Raw genomic sequence first — 2,949 nt, 5'->3', positions numbered from 1 at the left:
AAGTAATCAAATGAATTTAACTAATTTAATCATCATAGGAACTGTATGAATTAAATATTCTTATCCTAGTTTTTCAGACCAGGAAACTGATACATTGAGAAATTAAGTGATTGCTCCAATGTAACCCAGCTAGCAGAAAGATAGTCTGCTTGGAATTTGCAGACTAAAGTCAAGAGCACATTACTCCTCCTTGATGACCCATACATGATAATTCAACTTTACCTCCAGATACCATGACTTTGAAGCCTATTTTGTATGGGAACTGGATCGTGTGATTTTAAAAAATGTATCATAAGATTGAATCCTTACAATCCTATGATTTAGGTTTTATTAAATTCTAAACATATTTGACTAAGTGGAGGCTAGGGTTTAGATTTTAAACCACAGTGGTTCTCAACCTTCCTCATGCCACGACACTTTCATGCAGCTCCTCATGTGGTGGTGGCCCCCAACCTGAACATTACTTTCGTTGCTACTCCATCACTGTCATTTTGCTACTGTTTTGAATTGGGCAGCCCCTGTGAAACGGTAGTTTGACCCCCAAAGGGGTTGAGGGTTTAGAAGTTTAGAAGTTCTCTAGAATTTCTCATGAAGTAACTGGTTGGACCAGAAACTTGATCTTCTAACTGCACTGTTGTTTTCATTTTTCTTAGTGTATCATACTGCCTTTCTGCAAAGATGAGGATGACCTCAAAGCTTTTCTATGAGGGAAATATCTATGAGAATTAATGAAATCAACACAAAAGGGTAGTAACAATTTCAGATTTGCTCCTAATTTTAAAACCTACACGCTCAATATGACACATTCTTCGTGTCACTTCTAAACTCACTTCTAAATTCATTTATTCAGCTCAACAACACTCTGGGTTGAACAAGACAGCATCGACTGCTTTCATGAAGCTTACAGTATAACATAAAAGTCAGTAGACTAACTTTCATTAGGTCAGGCCACTGAGTCGATTCTGCCTCATAAGGACCCTCTAGGACAGAGTACAACCGCATGTTTCCAAGCCTGTGGTTTGAACCACTAGCTTCGTGGTGATCAGCCCAACAAGTACCCCTGATGCCACCAGGGCTCAAGGTATGTTTTGTTCTCCACAGGTAGGACCTACATTCTATAGACTGTCAGGCACATTCAACAAAGAGAGAAGGAAAGCCTTAGGATGGATTAGGATAAATAAGGGACTAGAATACTTGGATTTAATAAACATTTACTGAGTGCTTACTCGGGTCCAAGTGGGTTCACACATTATTTATTACTCAAAGTCATCCTACAATGTGGTTGTTATTTTAGTTTTACAAGCATGGAAGCCAAAACTCAAAGGAAGTTGCCTCAAGTTGTATAGTCTGAAAATGGTAGACTATGAATCTTGAATTTTAACTTCTGATATCAAGTCTTCAGTTTTTACTATGATAATGCTAAGTATTATAAGGTTATCAATGAAAAGTCTTAGGCTTATGCAACCCAAACACCACGTCACAAATAGGAAAACCAAGGCTGAGGTGAGCTTTCAAGATAACAAAATTCATTGATGGTAAAACTAGCGCTAGAATCCAGGATTTAAATGAACTTCCATGTCAAAATCCCTAAATCCAAACCCCCTGCTGTCAAATCAATTCCACCTCATAACTGCCTTATAGGAAAGAGTAGAACTATTCCATAGGGTTTCTGAGGCTGTACATCCTACGAAAGCAGACAGCTTCATATTTTTTCTCCTATGGAATAATGATAGTGGTTGAACTTTCAAGTGAATCATTTTCACCTCCTGGAGTTAGGACCCTATCATCCTGAGAAGAGAGTGTTAGGCTGTTTTTATTCTTAGTTTCCCCCAAGCCTCCTTCATATCTCTGTTTCTCAAACTGTAAAGGAAGGGGTTGAACATGGAGTGACTGTTGTGTACATTGTTGAGAATGTTTTGTTGTTCTCCCGAGTAGGGTGCTGGAGGACATATATAGACTCGAATGGCGTCTCCATAGAACAGTGAGACCACAGAGAGGTGGGAAGTGCAGTTGGAGAAGGCCTTTTGCCTACCCTTAGAGGAATCAGTTCTTAGACTTGCCAGTACAATGTAAAAGTAAGATGTAAGGATGCAGACAAGGGGTCCAATAAGCAGTGTGCCCGCAACAAGGATGAGCGCCATGTCATTGACATAAGTACTGGAACAGGCCAGCTCAAGAAGTGGAGCCAGATCACAGAAAAAGTGGGGGGGTGATATTGGGGCCACAGAAGGAAAGCCTAGCCATGAGGAGAGTATGCACTAGAGCATGGCAGGTAGTGACCACCCAGGACCCAGCAACTAGAACAGCACGATGTCGGGAGTTCATAGTCACAGCATAATGAAGAGGGTGGCTGATGGCCACATAGCGGTCAAGTGCCATGGCAGCAAGGAGAAAATTGTCCAGGGCTGCAAATAAGCCAAAGAAATAGAGTTGTGTCAGGCACCCATCATAAGAAATCCATTTACTTTCTGAACCAATATTAGCTAACATTTGGGGGATTGTGTAGAGATGAAAACTATGTCAGAAATGGAGAGGTTAGCTACGAAAAGGTACATGGGGGTATGAAGGTGTAGATCAAAGCCAATGGCCAGGACGATGAGCAAAGTTCCCACCACGGTGACCTGGTACATGCTCAGGAAGAGCCCAAACAGGAGAGGCTGCAGTTCGAGATATTCGGAGAGGCCCATGAGGAGAAATTCATAGGTGTTGGTCTGGTTTCTTCTGTTCATGTTTGGAATTCTGTGTGAAATAAATGTTGTTCATAATAAAAATAACAAGGAAGCAGAACATGGTTTGCTGAAAGTACTCAGAACCCAATTAAAAAAAAAGTGGTTTAACCTATTCTGTTTGGGTAGGAGTTGAATTTGTAATTGTGTAATTTTAAAAAGAGAGTTTGGGTCAGACCACTTGTACAGTCATAGGTTGGTGTCAGAACTTTGGGCAGATAGC

At 40.7% G+C, this 2,949-nt stretch overlaps 1 pseudogene; it reads right to left on the bottom strand.

The window, feature by feature from the left end:
* Positions 1-1,802: 1,802 nt before the first annotated feature.
* Positions 1,803-2,729, bottom strand: LOC142458530 (olfactory receptor 1N2-like; annotated as a pseudogene).
* Between the last annotated feature and the right edge of the window lie 220 nt (positions 2,730-2,949).

Source organism: Tenrec ecaudatus, chromosome 10 (assembly GCF_050624435.1).
Source record: "Tenrec ecaudatus isolate mTenEca1 chromosome 10, mTenEca1.hap1, whole genome shotgun sequence".
Taxonomy (NCBI): Eukaryota; Metazoa; Chordata; class Mammalia; order Afrosoricida; family Tenrecidae; genus Tenrec; species Tenrec ecaudatus.
The sequence above is the reverse complement of the archived record's forward strand: the minus strand, read 5'-3'. Positions and strand labels throughout refer to the sequence as shown.